General features: G+C 42.5%; 1 protein-coding gene across 3 annotated transcripts in view; it reads right to left on the bottom strand.

Moving 5' to 3' along the window:
* Window positions 1-24,881, bottom strand: part of RALGPS1 (Ral GEF with PH domain and SH3 binding motif 1) — a 777,507-nt gene that overhangs the window by 420,836 nt on the left and 331,790 nt on the right. The gene's annotated exons all lie outside the window — the stretch shown is intronic.

Genomic DNA, 24,881 nt, shown 5'->3' with positions numbered 1-24,881 from the left:
AGATTAGTGAAATAGGCATGAAGACTGCATATGAGAGCAATGACATTGTCCATGGATTAGTTCGGTGTCTTGCTGTCCTTACACATGTGCCTGTAAGCGACAAACAAGCATATGACTTCCTCGTAGAAACTATGTGTCAGATAGAACATATGGACGAACTCTTAACTTATTTTGAACACACTTACATCAGAGGCCACAGCTACTGGGGTTGTAGTAATAAATATGCTTTCCCAATTTTTAGGATTGAAATATGTAAATCAGTACAAATCAGTAGTGGATGGACTGGCTCACACAACTAATATTGTGGAAGGCTGCAATTTCAGATTACAAGTTCTCTTCCAGTGCAGTCATCCAACACATTGGAAGTTTATGACTGGATTGTATAAGGATCATATTCAAGAGAAGGCATGATTTTTGCAAGCATCATCAGGTGTTGAGCTGGCTCCAGTGAAGCACCAACGTTTATTGAAAATATTTGTGCAGAGAGCAGTTGCAACATAAGGTTAAAACTGATATAATCACTTACGTAGTATGGCATTTATATCACAAAACTGATACTGTGTGAAAATGATTGAATGGTTTGAAATAAAATATCAAATTTACATTTTACTTAGTCTTATTATTTTATACCAAAGGAAGGATACCGTATGGAGTAAGTCCATCCAACAAAGTAGGGAAGAGACATAAATCAATCAAACGAGAGGGACTCCAGAGGTGGGTCAATATAAGGCTTTACTGTCAAAATACAGATACAGTGGACTCAACATGGTCCCATGTTTCAGCAACAATGTGCCTACTTCAGGAGTCTTGGTATCTGTTTGGCTTCTCAGAGATTGCTACTCAAAAAAATAGCACAAAGCCGTTGCTACAATGTGTGTATTAATAAGAACATCAAAGTACTTCTGCAAATGCGCAGGACTATGAAACTATCCTATGATGAACAATACAAGTGACCAGTAATCCTATGACCATGGACCATGATGACCAGCATGCCTATAACCAATAATACAGATGATTATGAGGTGTAGTTTCTATGGAACTTTGTAAGTCTAAGTGCATTGAAAATTAGTCCCTATATAACTTATGACCATAATCCTATATGACAAACCCCTAAACCCATACCAGGAAACCATCCACAGAAAGATAATATGCAGAATACATGCTGTCTCAAGGAAACATCTTTTCCAGCTGTTCTGCAAATGTAATCCTAGATCACTTGTATCAACATAATACAGTGAAACGGGGTATGAACCAGTTTAAATATATCTTGCATGCACCGTTAAGAATGTGCAAATTTGTAAAATAACTTCAAGAACTTTATCAAATCAATTTAAAAAAACAAATAAGCCAATATTCAGCCCAAAGTGGTCAGCCTTTGTTATGGCGCAGCACAACTTGAGACGAATATTCAATGCTAGGTTTAATTTGGGTACCGGAATTAAATATCTGAGGTTTGCATGGCCGTTGGAGTTTATCCAGATGCTGACTGATATTCAAACTGGTGTCCAGATAACAAAAAGGATAAAGTTATGACATACTTTTTGCAGATAATTCTGCAGCAAGTCTCTCCAGATTTTCAATGGCACTATGCAGTTATGTGCTGCTGAAAATCCAGGATTGCCAGGGTCAGTGGGAGCCCTCCTAACCAGTTATCTTTTGCTGAATATCAGCCAAAATATTTTGTAAACATATTTCACACCTGTGGCTACAATCAGCTTCATATATCTTTAATACAGTTGAAGCAGATCCAAGTCAATCCAGAGTGGACTTCTGGTGGAAATTTAATCTCTCTGGATTTTTAGAATCCTTCGTTTGGATTTTCTTTCAGCTCATCTTCCCCTCCCCCCACCAAAAAAACACTTGGAGGAAATCCAAAATTTCTAGCTGGTTTGAACTAGGCCGCTCCTTCAAAATATTCATCCACATCAGTTCACCACTATCCGAACAATATTAGCATTGCAAAGAACACCACTGACCAGCAAGGCAGTAACAGGAAAGAACCAAGGGGCCTTTTTATTAAGCTACGTAGGCGCCTATGCGCGTCAATGTTGAACTACTGCCCGGATACTGTGTGGCCTGGACAGTAATTTCATCTTTTATGCACGTTCACTAAGTGCAACATAAATTTTCTGGCACACAGCGCTAACCAGGTAGTAATCAGCATTGTACGCATGTAGACCATTACCGCCAGATTAACGCGCAAGACCTTACCACTAGGTCAATGGGTGAAGGTAAGGTCTCAGGCCCAAAATGGACATGTGCCAATTTTTACTTTGCCGCAAGTCCAATTTAGGCCAAAAAAAGGCCTTTTTTGCAGGTGTGCTGAATAAAATGGACTTGCGCACATCTAATACACGCATCTACACCAGCGCAGACCCCTTTTTGACACACCTTAGTAAAAGGACACCTGAAAGTTGTTGGCGCATATTCTAACATATACTCTTGCTTTGCTATAAAGTGTATACTACACACCTATTAAGGGGGAATGGTAGATGCCAATTCTATAATGGAATCTAGGTGCCTAGTTTCTGTTATAGAATACAAGTGTAACCTGACATTGGCACACTGAACATTTAGGTGCCAGCTCTAGAATTGTGGGTACCTAAAAAGGTCCTACGGAACTTACAGTATTTGTAAGTTACATAAGAGGGGGCCTGCCCATGTTCTGCCCATGTGTACACCCCTTTGTGATTACCCACTCTTAAGTTGAGAGTATTTGCTAACACTTATGCGGGATATTCTACAGAGGGTTATCTATCTGGAGCCTATTCTATAAAAGGCACATAGGCACCTACTTTCCTCTAGAGAATAGTAGCATAGCAGCACAAATGTATGTGTATAATTTAGGTGTGACCAGCTTCGCCGAGAGGGCTGCTTATGCTTGGTTTCGAAACCGAGCATGCACTCAGAGAAAAAGCAGGGGCAAGCAATCGGCACAGTGAACAGCAGCGCTGGAGGAAGACCTCTTCTGCTGGCGGGGCCTCAGGATTCCCGGCAGCCAAGGTATTTGAATTGCAGTTGCATCAGTGGTGGCGATCATAGTGGGGGGGGTGACACTGGTGACGATCGTGGGGGAGAGGGGGTGGCAGCTCTGCCTCAGGATCGGTGGCGGCCCTGTCCGGGCCCAGTTCGGTCTCTCTGCAGCCCTGGATGTGACTACTTACATCAGCCATAAAACAGGTATAAATGATCACATCTAGATTGCTGAAAAATTAGCATAAATAATAGTATTCTATAATTCATGGGCACGATGGTAAAACTTGGAAATGCCATGTCCGGGCACCAGCACTGAATTTCTGACTTTCCAGAGCCAGCTAACACAGAGTGTAATATTCAGCACTTAACTGGATATGGGTTACTGTATAAAGATAAGACTGACTTTTATGTGGTCCTATTTATGCAGTTATCCTGGCTAGTTAAGTGTTTAATATCAGCACTTAACTGGCCAGGTGCCGACTCCACCTATGGAACGCCCCCTAAAATAGCTGATTTTCAGTGGCAATAATTTTGATTTTGACTTTATTGATTTGACATACTGCTTTTTGCATAAGTTTTAAAGCAGTTTTCAATAAAAGAGAATAAAAATACATTAAAATACACAGCATTCCAATAGACAAATTTTAGCTGTCACATAAAATCATCAAAGTAATGGAGAGACTGGGGGACCTGTTTACCCCTAATGCAACAGTGGGTTCCCAAAACAAGTAAGACGTATGTATATCAGCAGGCATCACTTTCATGCCTAAATATCTGAGATGCTGTCACTTTTCCTGCAGATATACTGGGCTTCTTCTGAACTCCTGATTTGTTGATTCTCAGGTTATTACCTTCTACTTATAGATGAACTGTTTACTACTCTGGCCAATTTCAAGGTTGAAAGACTCCTGACGCAGGCGGTCAAAACACGGCCATGTCGAATCCTCTCAACATTCAATAAACCTTCTACAATTTTACATTATTTGAATCCATGTCTATTGGTGCCTCATTCCTTTCTTGATGCTGCCTCTCCTTTTCTAAGGCTGGCACCTCATTTTCTGCTTCATAGTGTCAGATTATGAAACATATCCTTTCTTTCTATACTTGAAAAGGAATTGCAAGGGTGGAAAAATTAAGAAATATTAATAGATTCAAACACAATCCCCCTGGATTCTATATAACGTGACTTTAAGTTGCACGCACAAGTCCAGCCGTAGTCTGGATATGTGTGCACAACTAGGGGCCTTGCTTACTAAGGTGTGCTACCATTTTTAAAACACGCTAAACCCTAGAATCGCCCATATATTCATACAAGTGACTTAGCATTTAGTGCGTGCTAATCATTAGTGTGCGCTAAAAATGCTAGCACGTGCCTTTAGTGCAGCTTAGTAAACAGGGCCCTTAATTAGTTAACAAGACAATCAACGCCAATTGCCATTTAATCAATTGACTCTAATTGGCATTAATCAGAATTTACACACAGAACTGTCTACGAGTATTCTATAATGTGATGTGCGTAAATTCTAAGTCACGTGGAGGGGCATAATTGAACGAAAACGTCTATCTCCATGGGCGTTTATCTCCGAGAACGGGTCCGTGAAGGGGCGGACCGAACCGTATTTTCGAAAAAAATAGACGTCCGTGTTTTATTCGACAATTTGTGAGCTGGGCGTTTTTGTTTTTCAGTGATAATGGAAAATGAAAGCGCCCAGCTAAAAAACGAATAAATCCAAGGCATTTGTTCGTGGGAGGGGCCAGGAGTCGTAGTGCACTGGTCCCCCTCAGATGCCAGGACACCAACCGGGCACCCAGGGGGCACTTTTACAAAAACAAAAAAAAGGTAAAAGAGCTCCCAGGTGCATAGCACCCTTCCCTTGTGTGTTGAGCCCCCCAAATCCCCCTCAAAACCCACTGCCCACAAGTCTACACCATTACTATAGCCCTAAGGGGTGAAGGGGGGCACCTACATGTGGGTACAGTGGGTTTGGGGGGGGTTGGATGACTAAGCATTAAGCAGCACAATTGTAACAGGTAGGGGGGGATGGGCCTGGGTCCACCTGCCTGAAGTCCACTGCACCCCCTAACAACTGCTCCAGGGACCTGCATACTGCTGCCAGGGAGGTGGGACATTTGAGGGTGAAAATAAAAAGTTGTGAAACATCATTTTTTTGTGGTGGGAGGGGGTTAGTGACCACTGGGGGAGTCAGGGGAGGTCATCCCCAATTCCCTCTGGTGGTAATCTGGTCATATAGGGCACTTTTTGGGGCCTTATTCGTGAAAAAACAGGGTCCAGGAAAAGTGTCCTAAATTCTAGCTACAAACGCATACTTTTTTTCCATTATCGGCAAAAGGCGCCCATCTCTGTTTGGGTGATAACCATGCCCCAGTCCCGCCTTCACCACGCCTCTGACACGCCCCCGTCAACTTTGTACACTTCCGCGATGGAGTGCAGTTGAAAACGTCCAAGTTCGGCTTTCGATTATACCGCGTTATTCGTTTTTGGGAGATAAACGCCTATCTCCCGATTTAGGTCGCAATATAGGCGTTTTTGTCTTTTGATTATAAGCTGGATAGTTGAAAAGGGGGCATATGGCCATGGGTGTGGAAAGGGTGGGTCACAGGAGGTTCTCAAACCTATGCAGATGGTTTTAGAATATACCCGGTCCATGCGTAATTTAGGCATTGGTGTTTATGCCAATTTTTTTACTTGACGTAACTGCCTGTGACTAAACTTAGCTGTGCAGATGGGTGCTCTGTGCATTCTATAAACCATGTGGAAATTTAGACATTCTATAAAGTACGCCAAAATTTAGGCATACCCCATAGAATACGCCTAGGCATATTTTGTTTTGGCACAAATCTTTTAGGTGTGATATATATATAGAAACTGTTCCAATATTCTTAAAGGACCATGGTAAATCATTAACCATATGCGTATCATGTGTGCAGCTTTGCTATATTGATAGAGTTAAGTGCTTTTTAATTCTCACCAAAAAGGAATAAGAAAAACAAAAAGACTCCTTAGGTGGAGAAGAACAGAGTGCAATACTGCTAAGTATAAATTTGTGGACAGGGATAAGGAATTTGGGAGCTTCCTCAAGGGCTCTCCTCAATGCAAGGACTATGGAGTTCATTTCCAAGCCAGCTGCCATGTATCAAGCAATGTAAATTAAGGAGAAGCATTATGTACAGAATGTCAAGGGATGTTGTTATTACTCCTCTGACATCACAACGGCAGGCATATGGTTTTAGTCCCACATTTTAACACCACATGGTAGCAGTAGAATCTGCCAAGAGCTGCAACAGAAGAAACAAATTTCCAGCAGCTTGCAGGCAAGGCAAGGAAACAGAATTTCCCAAAAAGTGAAGGACCTTGCCCCTCCCCTGCTAGAACGTAAGTGCTGCCATACTGGGACAGACCAAAGGTCCATCAAGCCCAGCATCCTGTTTCCAACAGTGGCCAATCCAGATTACAAGTACCTGGCAAGATCCCAAAACAGTACAATACATTTTATGTTGCTTATCCTAGAAATAAGCAGTGGATTTTCCTCAAGTCCCTTTTAATAATGGCTTATGGACTTCTTTTTTAAGAAGCTATCCAAACTTTTTTAAAACCCCGCTAAGCTAGCTGCTTTTACTACATTCTCTGGCAATGAATTCCAGAGTTTAATTATACGTTGACTGAAGAAATATTTTTTCTTATTTGTTTTAAATTTACTACTTTCTAGCTTCATCGCATGCCCCCTAGTCCTAGTATTTTTCACTTTTAATAGACATTCACGAATGTTAGGACAGAACATGTCATCACAATCCTGTTTTGCAATTCCTTATACTAATCATGGACTACAAAAGCCTCTTTTCTGTCTTCAACAGTTGGTGTCTCAGGAAGTACCAGGGAAAGGGGGAATGCTGTATCAACATAGCATGCCAACGGTTTTAAAAGTTGAATTAGTCTGCTTTAAGTGATATCATCACCTACACTTCTTAAGCTCTGCCAATAGGAATGGAGCAGATAGATAAAATAATTATTTTTAAAAATAATTCTGGCCAATTAGAGCACAACAATTACTTTACTATATTTGATAGATTGACATTTTAGAGTTGAGGACTATGGTAATCCCTTGCTAAATTAGTAAAGCCTCGTCTCTGAAAACACTTTGAGTCAAAATTAAAGGGGTTGGTTAAGTAATTAGTAAGTTGCAGTCACATCATTTGTGAAGCCAATACACAGTCATTCATCAGTGCCTTGTTTCATTCACTGCAAAAGCCTGACTCATCCAACCAGACTGGATAATTTGTGATAATATGGTTGCATGATGTTCTGCATATGATTTTAATGGGGTTCAAAATATGTCATCACAATGCAGGGGATGCATGTTACGGTAAGAATGGCGAAACTCAAACTACAGTTCCATAAGTCACATTGGCAGTAGCTCAGGCTCTTAAGAGCCATATATAGGGGTTGGCAGTTTTCTAATGCTCTTCAGAGGGGTATTCTGGTATTTGGGTGGATGAATTGGTTTTCAGAATGACAAAAAAAATATTCATTTTTTTAAAAACCAAAATATGGGGCTATCCATCCAAATGCATCAGTCAGCTTTTCTGATCAAAAGGCCCATAATAGTCTCTAACTTAAGCATTAGATGTGGGTATTAACTTTTATCCTTTGCTGTCTTAAAAAAACTGTGTCGGATCCAAAAGCCACAATTAGAGCCCACCCTTATAACCACTGAGGGCTCATGAATATCAGAAATCTCTTTGAAGGAAGAAATTTCTAGAGCAACTGCAAATCCATATCAGAACTAGTCAGATCAGATTTTCTGCAGATTTGCTGGGGAAATTTCAACAAACTTCCCCTGGCAAATCTGAAGAAGTCTGCAAAGTTAGACAAACTTGAATCAGCCTAAAACTCATTGCGTTCAAGTTCAATGTCTAATTTTTTTGCATATTTCCATTCCTCGGCCTCTAGCTAAGTAACACATAGTAACATAGTACATGATAGCAGATAAAAACCCTGTACGGTCCATCCAGTCTGCCCAACAAGATAAAATCATAGCATAAGGTATGATGTGATACTAAATATGTATACCTGATCTCAGTGGCATTCCTAGGGGGGCTGACACCCAGGGCGGATCGCCGATGCGCCCCGCCCCCCGGGTGCAGCGCGACCCCCCCCACCCCCCCACGGTGAAAGGACACCCCCCCCCCCCGGGTGCACGCCGCTGGGGGGGTGCCGCGCGCTGGTCAGCTTCATTTGTTTCCATGCTCCCTCTGCCCCGGAACAGGAAGTAACCAGTTCCGGGGCAGAGGAAGCATGGAAACAAATGAAGCTGACCGGCGCGGCACCCCCCCAGCAGCGTGCACCCGGGGCGGACCGCCCCCCACCCCCTTGGTATGCCACTGCCTGATCTTGATTTTTTTTTTTTAAGATTTTATAAATGTACAATTTCCAAATATACAAGAAAATAGAATATTGGGAAAAATATATCATATGAGTAACTCTTAGAACTTTATAGGTCTAAGTACTTTGAAAATGAGCCTCTAAGTAACTTTGTAAGTCTATGTGGTTTGAAAATGGGCACCATACTGGCCGATATTCATAACTATTTATCCAGCTAGGAGCCATTCCTGACCGGTTAAATAGCATTTTAGCGACTAACCGGTTATCTCCACAGAATATTCATGGTTAAAGGCTAGCTGGTAAGGAATGGATATTCAGCACCAAACCGGCTATGTTTGGTGGTTAAAATAGGCTGCATAAATAGCAGGCCTCTCTTTAACAGCTAAGCGCTTAACTGATTAGCGCTGAATATCGGCTTAACTGGTTAAGTCGCCGCAGTCGAAAGTGAAACCAGATATTCAATGCTGGTCACTGGATACAGGCTGGCATTGAATATCTGGTTTGAGCGTTGGTGTTGGTGGGTTTACAATTTTCAGACACCTGGAAGTCGGTGGAGGGGAGTGTACCCTTTTCCCCAATTCTCTTTAATATTTTTATTTCTACCCTTAAGTAGTTTTTTAAAATCTTTCTGAGGTAAGTGTGTATTCATATGCGGAAGATATAACGATAATGATTCCCTCTTTAATATCATATAAGGATGGTTTGTCAGATATAGATAGGTGCTTCCAAAACTGGAATGCTGGGCCAACTGGTTTAGACTGAAATTAAATACTGAAAAGTCCAAGATCTTATAGACTACCTTCTAAAGAAGGGTTACCATATGGCTCCAGAAAAAGGAGGACACATTGATCCGGTCCAGGTTTTGCTTTCATTGAAAGCAATGGAAGTAAAACCTAGACTGGCTCAATCTGTCCTCCTTTTTCTGGAGCCATATGGTAACCCTATAATTTTTGAAGCTTCATTGAGAGTTTTAGGGGTAATATTGGATCCATATCTTTCTATGGTACTGCAAATTAAACAACTAATTTGTAAGTACAGCTTTCAGCACATAAAAAAATATTTTCCTTAAGATCATTATGGAAGTTTTGATAGGTTTTTGAACATGTATATCACTAGATATGGCTAATTATCTTATATTGTAATCCATGCTAAATCTAATTGTAATTTCAATTGAAGAGCACTTTTCGAAAACTCAATCAACAGCAATTTTGAGAAAAATAGATTTTGACCTAGTTTTGCACAGAATATTCAATACAAAGTCATTAAAATACCATGGACTTAGTGAGTTTTGGCACAGGAATATGCTACAGTAAATGAATCTTGCCTTGATGAATAAAATTAATTACATAACTCAAAACTGACAAAAAATGAACTGAGTTTTGGGAAAATGCTCTTCAACTGTAATAGTAAAAGTGGAGGAATGGTAGTATGAGAAGATGTCTGTTTTTTGGGGGAGGTTTTTTTTTTTTGCTTTTTAGGAGCTGTTGTAACTATTTGAGGTTCCCTATGTATTTCCACCCCCCAACTCTGCTGTTAAAGATAAAGTGGCACCTCTCTTTCTCTTTAATTGCTGTAGATTGTGCAGCATAGGAATAGCTAGGTGGGTCACCAGAGGAGCGGCCACTCCCCCAAATGGACTTCCGACTGCTCCGGTGCCTATTTTTCATGCGATCTGTCATGTTTAGAATATACACTGGCCCCGTTGGCAGTCCAATCTCTGCTTCCCCTGCACCCTCAACCTGGTTACGCTTCTGCTGTTCTGTTTTGGAAGATAAGAAAGGTAAGGAACCAGTTTAGAAAAACAATCTCCCCCCCTTCCCGGGTGGTTATAAATAAAAGCTCTGGGCACCAGTAAAGATTGATTCCAAATGAACTGAAAGCCTAAGAAAGCAATAGGAAACTTTCAAGAAAAAAAAAAACATACAATGAGCGTGCATAAAATATCTTTTCAGAAATGTATATAAATTCCCTATCAATCAGCATTTAAGTTATGAAAGCTTAATTATTCTTTAGCATTTTGTAGTGCACAGCAATAAAATGGCACGTTTGGTGTTATTTCTGAACCTGCATGGAAACAATCAGGGGCACCCTAATAAGCAGAGCAAGCCTCACTTACAATAGCATCGTACCTGGAAAATGTTAGATTTTGGCAGGAATTAATTTTCTTCCCCAAGGTTCTATTCGGTTTAAACATTTAGTTTGAGGCATGCAATTCTGCTGAGTGAGGTAACCACAGGAAAAGCTCTGTGCTGAGCAAAGGAAGGAACATCACATGAGTTTTGAGCAAGAAAGGGTTTGAGGCAGCATCTGTCTGTACCATGCAAATCCTCAGGGGGCAACTAGCTGGAAAAGAGCAGAATCTGTGAACATTTTCTGAAAAGGGTCCCAATAATTACTTCCTGCTACCTCTCAAACTCTCCTTTATTCATCAGAGGCTGGGCCACGTGATATATTCTCAAACAAGACGAAAGGAGAGCTGGAGATTCTACACATTTGTAATCCCAATAAATAGGAGGAACACAGATAATTGTTTACAGAGGACTTCCATTCTTAAATTTAACTAGTCTCTTTTTAGACTAGACCAGAGGTTCTCAAACCAGTCAAGACACACCAAACTAACCAGGGTTTTAGGATATACAAAATATGCATGAGATAAATTTGCACTGGATGCAAACCTATCTCATGCATATTCATTGTGTATATCCTGAAAATCTGATTGGTGGGGTGTGTCCCGAGGACTGGGTTAAGAACCACTGGACTAGACAAAGGCCAACATTTTTCATCTACCATTGCTTCACAATCTCCTGCTTATGGCAGAAATAATTGTTTGGGAGGTGAAAAGGAGCAGAGCCGTGATTCAGCTTTAACCCACTGATTCTGCCCTGGCAGTTCTGCCCTCTTCTCTTTCCTATCTTCCGTTTTCTAACATTATTCATGAGCAAACTGCGTTATAGCTACAGGATGAAGAGTGGTGGGTTATTTTTATTTAAAAATGCTTGATATACTACATAAGCCAGAGACTGGCCTCTAAGCAATTTATACAAAACAATCAGGCTGCCAGAAAGCAAGAGAAGAAGAAATCAGGAGAAAAAGAGAAGAGAGACAAGAGTGAGGAGGGAAGACAAGACTTAAAAGATGAGTTTTTTTATGGCTCTTTGGAATTTGGTATAGGAGGGTTCAGGTCTAATGTGCAGGTATGGAGTTCCACAGTTTTGGACCGGCATAGTTAGAACATACAGGGTGTGAAGGTTCAAGCATGAAATCTGAATCGGTATTGGAATCATAATTCTGCTGCTACCAAAAATATTACATAGAGTATGGTCCACTGCCGTACCATTCAAAGAAAATATTTGAACAAAGGTATGTTTGAGGAATGACTACTAAGAGGGACATAATTGAAAGGGGCACCCAAGTTTTCCTGAGGACGTCCTCGCAGGACGTCCCGGCGAAGGGGCGGGGAAACCTGTATTATCGAAACAAGATGGGCGTCCATCTTTCATTTTGATAATACGGTCGGCGACACCCAAATCTTGACATTTAGGTAGTCTTTAAAGATGGTTGTCCTTAGACTTTGTCGTTTCTGATTTTCAGCGATAATGAAAACTAAGGACGCCCATCTCAGAAACAACCAAATGCAAGCCCTTTGGTCATGGAAGGAGCCAGCATTCGTAGTGCACTGGTCCCTCTGACATGCCAGGACACCAACCGGGCACCCTAGGGGGCACTGCAGTGGACTTCACAAATTGCTCCCAAGTACATAGCTCCCTTACCTTGTGTACTGAGCCGCCGACCCCCCCCCCCCCCAAACCCACTACCCACAACTGTACACCACTACCATAGCCCTTATGTGGGTACAGTGGGTTTCTGGTGGGTTTTGGAGGGCTGACATTTACCACCACAAGTGTAACAGGTAGGGGGGATGGGCCTGGGTCCGCCTGCCTGAAGTGAACTGCACCCACTAAAACTGCTCCAGGGACCTGCATACTGCTGCAATGTAGCTGAGTATGACATTTGAGGCTGGCATAGAGGCTGGCACAAAATATTTTGAAAGATGTTTTTTGAGGGTGGGAGGGGGTTAGTGATCACTGGGTGAGTAAGGGGAGGTCATCCCCGATTCCCTCCTGTGGCCATCTGGTCAGTTCTGGCACCTTTTCGTGGCCTGGTCGTAACAAAAAAAAGGACCAAGTAAAGTCGTCCAAGTGTTCGTCATGGACGTCCTTTTTATTTTATTATGGGTCGCCTCCAATACACCCCCGGAAACTTTGGTCATCCCCGCAACGGAAAGCAGTTGGGGACGCCCAAAATCGGCTTTCGTTTATGCCGATTTGGGTGACCCTGGGAGAAGAACGCCCATATTCCGATTTGTGTTGAAAGATGGGCGTCCTCCTCTTTCAAAAATAAGCCAGTAAGTAACCCTCCTCCTACTTCTTCCCCTCCAGAAAAATAGGCCAAAAATGTTAGGAATGAGGGAGAATATGAAGGGTGTATACCAAAAAGGAGAAGTTATAATATCACCAAGTAACCAAGCACTGGCTGAAGACACCAGGCGAGTCTTGGCTTTTTGACATCTCCCTTCTACTCTTGATGCATTTGTGGTATCTGTGGGCCCAACAATCAAAGGATTTATGATCTAATGGAGTTATGCTTATAAATTGGCTTCTTTGAAAATTTACCAGGGCTGAATGCCTAAACATATTCAAAATTTCACTAACTTCCTAAGTTCAGGAGCATAAAATGTGGGTGGCAGCAGGGACTAATTTAGGGTGAAAAAAGTTTGTAGCTTAGCACTGATTCTTAGGGATGGACAGTCGCTTGACATTTCTTTTGCCATTTCCTGTCACTGACAAACAAAAACAGCCAGGGATTTGTTGCTAATGACAGATTCACAAACAAAAGCCCCCCATGCCCCTCAGCATTGCCCCCCCCCCCCCTTCAGCCCTATCTGAAGCATTGGTAGTCCTATGGGGGAAGTTAGGGCTGAAGCAATGCCCACTCGCTCCTGCTGCCTTCAAAATGGTGGACATGGCCTTTCAAACTAGTTTCACAAGACTTAAGCTGAAAGGATGCAGCCGCCATACTGGATGCAGATCATGCAGTCATGGCCTTGGTCAGAAGCAAGTGAGCGCTGCTCCTGCCCAACTTCCCTCACAGGAAAACCAATGCTTAAGGTAGGCCCAAAGGCTTTATTGAAGGGTGGGATTTATGCCGTAGGGAACGTGGGGAGGCACGGAAAGAAGGCCCAGTGCAGGAATGGGTGTAGGAAGAAGGCCCAAACATTTCTGTGTGTCATCCCCTCCCCCTTGTGTCATCTCTCATGATGTCACAAGAGGGAGGGGAACCCCCGAACAAAACAGGAACATCCCAAGTGACACAGGAAATGGCACAACATGAAAATTTTCTGGGCACCCATCCCTACTGATTTTCATCACTAGACTCATAAATCTAGGCAAATAAATGGAAGACCTAAATTTGTAACTATAACTTTTAAACTATTAAATTATGATGAACTTTTAGCTGAAAACTTAGGCTCCTATATTTTGCAGAAAATAAAGCACAAACTTAAGAGCCTAATTTAAGAACATAAATTTAGTACTTCAAAATTTTTTTTATATCGGGTTCTATAGTTCTGGTTTTGAATAGAAACAAAAGCACAGTTATTAATGTGCCTGGGGATGTAGTTTCAAGAAAACAAAGGCTCTATTTACTAACATGAATTAATGAACATTATTGTAAATTAATTCCAATTAGGCATATCTTTAGTAAATAGGCCCCACTGAGAATAATAGGTTTACATTATTTCACATGCATTAAATTGCACTAATGTTTGTTAATTTGCATTACACACATTGATTGGTTAATGCACATTAGTAAATGGAGCCCCCAAATTAGCCTAAAGTATTGCCCCAGAAACCAGATCATGTAGGATCTCTGAATTTTTCAATTGCTGCACAAAACATGGAGCATGAGGATTAGCCTCTGCAAAGCCACACTAGTACTGTCATATTAAATGCTAAAGGTTGGAGATATAAAACCCCCTTCCAAGACAATTCTATCAATCAGTCTCTTTATAGCCTAACGTCATCCTTTCCCTTGTAACAAATCACTTATTTTGGAATGAAGAGAAAGCAAATCCTTAACCAAACTCCTCTATTCACTGGATTATTGGATCAGCAGAGGCCAGAAACCAGCTTCCTTTAAATCTCAGGGCTATCATGGAATCAGTGCATAAATCAGAGTAGCTTCTGTGTAAACCATACCTTGCTACTCATGGATACGGCAAGCTGGCTGACTTTTTTTTATTTTCCCTTGACATTTTCCACTGCTCCTGGCAACTAAATAAACATTTTGCAACGCGAGTGGATCTTTCAAAATTCAGGTTGCAAATAATGCTTGTGAAGGCAGCACACATGAAAACTGTTAGAAACTGGAGAGTAAGCCATTTCCCGGCATTTGTTTTATATAAGAAATTTACCAGTCTGTATTCAGCCAGCAAGAATCAGCGTTTCTTTAAATGCTGGCCTGCCATCAGATGAATTATGCTCCAATATTCAGTGCTAGACGCTATTTGGGTACTGGTACTGAATTTCTGAGTGCTTAAGAACTTGCCAGCACTTACCTGGGCACTGCCAATATAAAGAGGCAATACTTAGATAGATACCTGGTTAATTTAGGACACCAAAATGGCTGTTCTCAGTTAACCAGATACATATAGTTGCAGAGATTCTGTTCACAGCCCTCAGAAAGAAGAGGAAATCATGGTCATTGCTTAAGGGTGGCACCTATTGGCTGGATTTATAACTCATAAATACAGGATTCTGAAAAGCGCTCCAATGTACGGGACCTGGCCCAGAACTGTTACTGCAAAGACCATTGACTTGGTATGTCATATAAGCACATACAGTGGGGGAAATAAGTATTTGATCCCTTGCTGATTTTGTAAGTTTGCCCACTGACAAAGACATGAGCAGCCCATAATTGAAGGGTAGGTTATTGGTAACAGTGAGAGATAGCACATCACAAATTAAATCCGGAAAATCACATTGTGGAAAGTATATGAATTTATTTGCATTCTGCAGAGGGAAATAAGTATTTGATCCCCCACCAACCAGTAAGAGATCTGGCCCCTACAGACCAGGTAGATGCTCCAAATCAACTCGTTACCTGCATGACAGACAGCTGTCGGCAATGGTCACCTGTATGAAAGACACCTGTCCACAGACTCAGTGAATCAGTCAGACTCTAACCTCTACAAAATGGCCAAGAGCAAGGAGCTGTCTAAGGATGTCAGGGACAAGATCATACACCTGCACAAGGCTGGAATGGGCTACAAAACCATCAGTAAGACGCTGGGCGAGAAGGAGACAACTGTTGGTGCCATAGTAAGAAAATGGAAGAAGTACAAAATGACTGTCAATCGACAAAGATCTGGGGCTCCACGCAAAATCTCACCTCGTGGGGTATCCTTGATCATGAGGAAGGTTAGAAATCAGCCTACAACTACAAGGGGGGAACTTGTCAATGATCTCAAGGCAGCTGGGACCACTGTCACCACAAAAACCATTGGTAACACATTACGACATAACGGATTGCAATCCTGCAGTGCCCGCAAGGTCCCCCTGCTCCGGAAGGCACATGTGACGGCCCGTCTGAAGTTTGCCAGTGAACACCTGGATGATGCCGAGAGTGATTGGGAGAAGGTGCTGTGGTCAGATGAGACAAAAATTGAGCTCTTTGGCATGAACTCAACTCGCCGTGTTTGGAGGAAGAGAAATGCTGCCTATGACCCAAAGAACACCGTCCCCACTGTCAAGCATGGAGGTGGAAATGTTATGTTTTGGGGGTGTTTCTCTGCTAAGGGCACAGGACTACTTCACCGCATCAATGGGAGAATGGATGGGGCCATGTACCGTACAATTCTGAGTGACAACCTCCTTCCCTCCGCCAGGGCCTTAAAAATGGGTCGTGGCTGGGTCTTCCAGCACGACAATGACCCAAAACATACAGCCAAGGCAACAAAGGAGTGGCTCAGGAAGAAGCACATTAGGGTCATGGAGTGGCCTAGCCAGTCACCAGACCTTAATCCCATTGAAAACTTATGGAGGGAGCTGAAGCTGCGAGTTGCCAAGCGACAGCCCAGAACTCTTAATGATTTAGAGATGATCTGCAAAGAGGAGTGGACCAAAATTCCTCCTGACATGTGTGCAAACCTCATCATCAACTACAGAAGACGTCTGACCGCTGTGCTTGCCAACAAGGGTTTTGCCACCAAGTATTAGGTCTTGTTTGCCAGAGGGATTAAATACTTATTTCCCTCTGCAGAATGCAAATAAATTCATATACTTTCCACAATATGATTTTCCGGATTTAATTTGTGATGTGCTATCTCTCACTGTTACCAATAACCTACCCTTCAATTATGGGCTGCTCATGTCTTTGTCAGTGGGCAAACTTACAAAATCAGCAAGGGATCAAATACTTATTTCCCCCACTGTAAGCACTGCCACGCTGGGAAAAGACCAAAGGTCCATCAAGCCCAGCACTCTGTCTCCGACAGCGGCCAATCCAGGCCCCAAGACCCTGGCAAAAAACCCAAAATTTAATAACGATCAATGTCACATGGATGGAAGGGGAACAGATATCAAGAATATAGATTTCCTACCATGAATTGAGTTCATTAGCAAGCCTTCAAACAATCTGTGTAAGCAAAATCAATTTAAAATGCATTACAAAATTTTTTTATTAAAATAAACGTCTTAAATGAACCAAATAAAACACCCAAAATTTGGAGAAAAATCCAAAAGGAATCACAAAGTTTTCCCTGTGCACATCCCTAGGAGATACAAATGGGGGGGGGGGGGGGGGCACAACCCAACAGTTGCAAATGTAGGCACATAGTAAGAACATAAGTATTGTCATACTGGGACAGACTGAAGGTCCAACAAGCCCAGTATCCTGTTTCCAACAGTGGCTAATCCAGGTCACAAGTACCTGGCAAGATCCCAAAACAGTACAATACATTTTACGCTGCTTATCCCAGAGATAAGCAGTGGATTTTTCCCCTAGTTCATCTTAATAATGGCTTATGGACTTTTCTTTTACGAAGTCATCCAACCCTTTTTTAAACTCTGCTAAGCTAACTGCTTTTATTGCATTCTCTGGCAACAAATTCCAGAGTTTAATTACAAGATGAGTGAAGAAATATTTTCTCTGATTCATTTTAAATTTACTACTTTGTAGCTTCATTGCGTGCCCCCTAGTCCTAGTATTTTTGGAAAGAGTAAACAAGTGATTCACAACTGCCCGTTCCACTCCACTCATTATTTTATAGACCTCTATCATATCTCCCCTCAGCCGTCTTTTCTCCAAGCTGAAGAGCCCTAGCCACTTTAGCCATTCCTCATAGGGAAGTCATCCCATCCTCTTTATCATTTTTCTCACTCTTCTCTGTACCTTTTCTAATTCTGCTATATCTTTTTTGAGATACGGTGACCAGAATTGGACACAATGTTCGAGGTGGGGTCACAACATGGAGCAATACAAAGGCATTATAATGTCCTCATTTTTGTTTTCCATTCTTTTCCTAATAATACCTAACATTCGATTTGCTTTCTTAGCCGCCGCCGCCGCACACTGAGCAGAGGGTTTCAACATATCATCAACAATGATACCTAGATCCCTTTCCTGGTCCGTGACTCCTAATGTAGAACCATGCATTATGCAGCTATAGATCAGGTTCCTCTTTCCCACAGGCATCACTTTGCACTTGCTCACATTAAATGTCATCTCCCATTTGGATGTCCAGTCTTGTAAGGTCCTTTTGTAATTTTTCACAATCCTCTTGCAATGTAACAACTTTGAACAACTTTGTGTCGTTAGCAAATTTAATTACCTCACTAATTACTCCCATCTCTAGATTATTTATAAATATGTTAAAAAGCAGCAGTCCCAGCACAGAACCCTGGGGAACCCCACTAACTACCCTTCTCCATTGAGAATACTGACTATTTAACCCTACTCTCTGTTTTCTATCTTTTAACCAATTTTTAAACCACAATAGAACACTACCTCCTATCCCATGACTCTCCAGTTTCCTCTGGAGTCTTTCATGAGACACTTTATCAAATGTCTTTTGAAAATTCAGATATACAATATCGACCGGATCACCTTTATCCACACATTTGTTCACCCCTTCAAAGAAATATAATAGATTTCTGGGGCAAGATTTCTGGGTTTATGGAGCCGGTCAAACCATAGCTGGTTAAGTGCGATATCCAGCACTTAACTGGCTATGATGAACCACATAAAGATTGACTTTTATGTGGTCCTATTTGTGCAGTTACCTTGGTTGGTTAAGTGCTGAATATTGGCACTTAATCAGCCAAGTGCTGACTTCACCCTCAAAACACCCTCAAAATAGCCAGTTTTGAGTTGGGCACTAACCAGTTATGTCTGGTTCGCCCCAAACAAGCGATTTAGGTGCTCTTTTACTAGGCTGCGTGTTTTTGATGCATACTGAGACCCCCTTTCACTGCAGCGGGTAAAAGGCTGTCCATTTTTAAGGAAAAGAAATGGCCGTGCAGTAAATGAACCACTTACCGCATAACCATTTCAGTGGGGAGCCCTTACCGCCACCCATTGAGATGGCGGTAGGGGCTCCCGTGCTCACCCGGCAATAACTAGGCAATATGTAGTGCTGAAATGGCACGGGCTGGGAGTGGGAACTACCACAGGCTCCTGCGGTTGTTGCGGATTGGCGCAAAACCTGTTGCCAAGTGCCAACCCTTTAGTAAAAGGGTCCCTTAACCGGCTAGGAGCCGTTTCTGGCAGGTTAAATAGCTTTACATATTGAGCCCAACAATAACAAATTAACACCATTCCATTCCCAGAGTCCAATAAAAATCAATGAGTACAAAGCATTTTTTAAAATATTTATTAAAAATATCAATTCGAGATCCAAAAGGTGACGTGGAGGGGCATAATCGAACGGAAACGCCTATCTCCATGGGCGTTTATCTCCGAGAACGGGTCCGTGAAGGGGTGGGCCGAATCGTATTTTCGAAAAAATGGACGTTTTTGAGCTGGGCGTTTGTTTTTTTTTAGCGATAATGGAAACTAAAAACGCCTAGCTCAAAAATGTCCTAATCCGAGCCATTTGGTCATGGGAGGGGCTACGATTCGTAGTACACTGGCCCCCCTGATATGCCAGGACACCAACTGGGCATTCTAGGTCAGTGCGGTGGCCTTCAGAAAAAGCTCCCACATGCATAGCTCCCTTACCGCAGGTGCTGAGCTACCAACCCCCCTCCCCCAAAACCCACTACCCACAAATGTACAACACTACCATAGCTCTTAGGGGTGAAGGGGGCACCTACATGTGGGTACACTGGGTTTTGGAGGCCTCCCATTTACCAGCATAAGTGTTACAGGTGGGGGGGGGGGGATGGGCCTGGGGCCACCTGGCTGAAGTGCACTGCGGTACCCACTAAAAGTGCTCCAGGGACCTGCATACACGCAGGCCTCTAGGACTTGTTGCTGCTGTATAACCTTGGCACACCAGTTGACACCTGAAGACTAATCTCTCCAAAAATGTCCTTTATTGGAATAACCGCGTTTACTCACAGTTAACTGCAGATCAGAGGTTGTGCCCCACTGGCAAATAGTCTCCCTGGTACTGAGATTAGCAGTAGGTCAGAGCTGGCAGAATGCTGTACAATGCCCTCTTTCAACCACATTCAAGGTTAAGAACTAAGTTCTCTAACGTGGCTAACACATGGAAGGGATCTAAAACTGGCTTACAAAAATGGCCACTACCTCATGGACTACCGGAAACACAACAGGGCACACTCTGACCCAGTAGGCAGGGGAAAAAGCACCATGGGAGAAGAGCCTACCAACTACCAACATCGTGAGACTGTAACAGAAGCTAATGAAATCACGGAGCCCAATACCCTACACCCACCACAATGCATTGCTGATGTGACCCTGTAGTGCACCCGAGAGCCACATCTGACCCAGGGAAAGGCTGTGACAGGATCAAACATATTCTGCTGTCATGGAGGTGGGTACGGCATTTGAGGCTGGCATAGATGCTGGAAAAAAAGTTTTTAAAGTGGGTTTCTTTTTGGTGGGAGGGGGTTAGTGACCACTGGGGGAGTCCGGGGAGGTCATCCTCGATTCCCTCCAGTGGTCATCTGGGCAGTTGGGGCACTTTTTTGGGACTTGTTCGTGAAAAAAAAGGGTCCAAAAAAAGTGACCCAAAATCACGGTAAAAACGCCTTTTTTTTTCAATTATCAGCTAAAGGCGCCCATCTCTCCTCGGCTGATAACCACGCCCCAGTCTCGCCTCCACCACGTCTCCAACACGCCCCCGTCAACTTTATTCATTTCCGCGACGGAGTGCAGTTGGAAACGCCCCAAATCGGCTTTCAATTATACCGATTTGGGCGCTTTTGCGAGAAAAACGCCCATCTCCCAATTTGGGTTGAAATATAGGCATTTTTCTCTTTCGATTATAAGCTGGATAGTAAGATAACACCTACATGAATTTACCATGAGATCATTATGGGCTGACAACACCCCCTGCCAGTTTATAGCTTGAGAATCAGAAAAAATAAAATATTTCACACAAGCACATACTAATTATATACCTCTGTTTATAAAAAATAAAATGTGAATTGTTACTTTTTTTAAGAGAACATTTGCCCCACTTTAATAGAAAATTGAAGAGCAATGTTGATATCGTAACGAACAGTATAATATGCTGGTTCAAGCTTCCGTTTTTTTGTTTATTTGCATTCTAAGATGTTTTAGCACTCATGCTTACCAGGATCAATGTTGCTAAAAATAGTACTTTGTATACAGATTGACTGCCTGTCTCAGCCATCATGCATGTACTATGGCTACTCCACTGTCGAATAAACCTTATTCTTCAGATCCACAGACCTCCATAAATTTAAGACAGACTTTTCAACTGACCAAACAGTCTTCCTTTCATGCTGTTTTTTTTTAAAGACTCTTCAGTTGAGAGTGAAATGGTTTATTATTTTAAAAACCCATGACTGATTGAATGGGGGATAGATGGCTAAGCGGGAGGCCAGCGAGAAGAAGGTTGCAATAGTCAAGACGAGAGGTAACAAGCAAGTGGACGAGGGTTCGGGTGGTCTGTTCAGAGAGGAATGGGCGAATTTTGCTAATATTATAGAGGAAGAAGCGACAGGTCTTAGCTGTCTGCTGGATATGGGCAGAGAAGGAGAGGGAGGAGTCGAAAATGACTCCGAGATTGCGGGCTGAAGAGACGGGGAGGATGAGGGCATTGTCAACAGAGACGGAAAGTGGGGGAAGAGGAGAAGAGGGTTTGGGTGGAAAGACAAGGAGCTCAGTCTTTGCCATGTTCAGTTTCAGATGCCGGTTGGACATCCAGGCAGCGATGTCTGAAAGGCAGGCCAAAACTTTGGCCTGGGTTTCGACTGTGATGTCGGGAGTGGAGAGGTAAAGCTGGGTGTCATCAGCATAGAAATGGTAATGGAAACCATGTGATGAGATCAGCGAGCCCAGGGAAGAGGTGTAGATCGAGAAAAGAAGCGGTCCAAGGACAGATCCTTGAGGAACCCCAACAGAGAGCGGGACGGGGGTGGAAGAAGAACCATTAGAAAATACTCTGAAGGTGCATTGGGAAAGATACAAAGAGAACCAGGAGAGGACGGAGCCCTGGAGCCCGAATGAGGACAGTGTGTCAAGAAGTAAATTATGATTGACGGTGTCAAAGGCGGCAGATAGGTCGAGGAGGATGAGGATGGAATAGTGACCTTTGGATTTGGAAAGGAACAGGTCATTGCAGACTTTAGAGAGTGCTGTTTCTGTCGAGTGTAGTGGGCGAAAGCCGGATTGAAGCGGATCGAGGACGGCCTGAGAGGAGAGGAAATCAAGGCAGCGGCTGTGGACAGCGCGTTCAAGTAATTTGGAGAGGAAGGGTAGAAGAGAGATGGGGCGGTAGTTGGAGGGACAGGTGGGGTTGTGATGGTTTTTTGAGAAGTGGTGTGACTACAGCGTGCTTGAAGGTGTCAGGGACAATAGCCGGTGCAACATTACCTTATACAGCACAGATAAGTAATTTTGAATTGTTCTGTGTTTTTGCTGACATTTTTTGGGAGGTTTTTCAGCTCATGATTACTTTTTTGCTGTACTGCTCTTCCTTTATAAGAATTCCGGTTAACATACCGAGTTGAGCAACGGTAGTACGAAGCTCTTCTTCCCCTTTTGCAGACAAACTTTAGATGTGGTCTATTAACGTATTTTGAGGATTCATGTCACACTTTTGTTTCTCAACAGAAACATAGCCAGGAACGAAGAGGGCAATTTTCAAAGCCATTTCCAGAAGATACTTGAAAAAACTGAGCACACGTGTATTAGCATCTATTTATGTATAAAGGAAGCACAATTATTATTCACTAGCATACGCCACTTTTCATGCCTTTTTTATTTTAAAAGACCGTTTTATTCCAGAGTCCGCTGTCTGACTTTGCAGCAAGACGCCCTGTGCCTTATGTCTTTCATGTAAGTATTTGTCATTTTCATGCACGTTCTAAGCGTTATGATGTTTGCAATGTGTAAATGCCACTGGTTCTCGGTGTTATATTTAAAAACCAATACACTGGGCTAAATCCTATATTGCAATAACTGCACCCTATATATGATTAATATGTAACACACAATCAGTTATGCTTGATATGCTTGAAACACTTATTATTTGCTTCCTTAATACAAAATATGATATATCTATTTTTACCATATGACTTAATTTCCACATACATACTCACTCACCATACATACCCTTAACCACACTACTACACACATTGAGCAAAAACTCACTAATACAAGTCAGTTCTAACTACTCGCTATATCCGTAGACCAAAGAACATTATCATAAATCCTTATATAGGAGGGGATTGGCTCTCAGGTTGGGAGATCATTTAGACGATTTTTTGGACAGTTTCAAGAGGGGGGGGGGGGGTTGTCGGTTGCCTTCCTCTATAAGGAGTTACAAAGACGGGTGGTAAGTGGGTCCCGAAAGGCGCTCTTAGACCGGTGGAACCGGGAATTAGGGGAACAGATGGTTGGGTCAGATCTGTTGGCTCTGATTAAGAGGATTCCGAAGGTCTCTATAAGTGCAGAGCTGAGAGAGTGCCAATATAAGGTTTTACACAGAGCATACATGACACAGGAACAGATGTTTCAGTTTGGGGGAGTGAACACTCCGATATGCCCCAAGTGTAAGCAGGGAAATAATTCATTTTTTCATGCTTTTTGGGATTGCCCTGGAGTGAAAACATTTTGGGCAGCGATTTTGAACTATGTGGGGGGCCTCTGGAACTGTTCTCTGCCGATGATACCTGTAGGATTGCTCTTAGACAAATACGAGAAATTTGGGGTTCGTAAGCGGGGAAACAATACTTTTTTAAGGAAGGCGACAGCTGTGGGGGAAAAGAATCATACTGGGGGGATGGATAGGAGATGGGAACCCCTCTTTTTGGGCCTGGAGAAATCGTTTACATGCGTTAATGTTATTGGAAAAAAGAGAGGCTTGGGGTTCTCCAAAATGAAAGAAGCATTTCTTGCTTGTTTGGGAGACATATCTCCAGTCACTTCCCCATAGGGCGAGGAGCCTAATTTTGAATAATATATGATCTCTATTTTATTGGTACTGGGGGATGTTAATGGATAGAGGTTGATTAAAGGGGCTTCTTTCCTGCTGCACACGCTGGATCCCAACCGGGGGGGGGGGGGGGGGGAGGAGCCTCCGGTGGTTTTTTTTCTTTTCCTTTCCTTCTCTCTTCTCTTCAGTTTTGTTTTGTGGGGGAGGGGGGAAGGGGAGATGTAAAGTAGGTTGGACAATTCTCCTTCATCACTCCAGGGGGTCATCAGAGCCCAGGTCTCAAGGGGTATTGATGAGGAGAGTTTGTATAGGAGGAAAGGGGAGGGGGTATGTGAATAATTGTGATTTATTGTTACGCAACTATAGGTAATCCCTTGTTGGGAGTTTGGAATGTATCCGTATGGATAATAATGTTGTTATAAGTGTAGGTTGAGAGGGTTACTAGTGGAGAGAGTGGTGGGGGGGGGGGGGAGTTAATTTTGTAAAACAGTTTTGTTACTGACTAGTTATGTGCTGTTAATCTGCAAGGTGTTTTGTTAGTAACATATATATAGCAGACTGTGTTATTATTGTATACGCTGTTAAAATTTAATAAAAATGTTTAAACATAAAAATGAGCATCAGTGTCTTTTTTTTTTTTTAAGATGATCATAATGGCTCAGAAAATTTCTAGGCATGCATTTACATGCCTGTGTTAACATTTCTATTTCCTGCATGTGTTTTTGATACAAACATATTCATTAAATAAAAACAATATTAAAACACGAACAAAAACTATGTGCATCTGGAAAAGGATCATGTCAAAGCTTACTTTTAGTTCCTCTACTGAGGCAAGCTCTTCCTTACATCTCG

This window comes from Microcaecilia unicolor, chromosome 6 (genome assembly GCF_901765095.1).
Source record: "Microcaecilia unicolor chromosome 6, aMicUni1.1, whole genome shotgun sequence".
Lineage (NCBI taxonomy): Eukaryota > Metazoa > Chordata > Amphibia > Gymnophiona > Siphonopidae > Microcaecilia > Microcaecilia unicolor.
The sequence above is the reverse complement of the archived record's forward strand: the minus strand, read 5'-3'. Positions and strand labels throughout refer to the sequence as shown.